Source organism: Hydra vulgaris, chromosome 09 (genome assembly GCF_038396675.1).
Source record: "Hydra vulgaris chromosome 09, alternate assembly HydraT2T_AEP".
NCBI classification, from domain to species: domain Eukaryota; kingdom Metazoa; phylum Cnidaria; class Hydrozoa; order Anthoathecata; family Hydridae; genus Hydra; species Hydra vulgaris.
Window position 1 is genome coordinate 18054591 of NC_088928.1, and position 410 is coordinate 18055000.

Below are 410 nucleotides of genomic sequence, written 5' to 3' on the forward strand. Positions count from 1 at the left end.
ATATATATATATATATATGTATATATATATATATATATATGTATATATATATATATATATATATATATATGTATATGTATATATATATATATATATATATATATATATATGCATATATATATATATATATATATATATATATATATATATATATATATATATGTATATATATATATATTTCTTTAAAAGTCATTTCTTGTTATATGATATGTTTATAAATATATAAATTGATTTTAATAAAAAGGCAGCGTATAACTATTTTTTAAATATATTATAGATATAATAATATATTAACAATATTTCATTGACCTATTGTGGTCAGCGACCTGATGATGCTGACTACAATAGGTCAACGAAATATCGTTAATATGTTATTATATCTATAATATATTTAAAAAATAGCTATACAC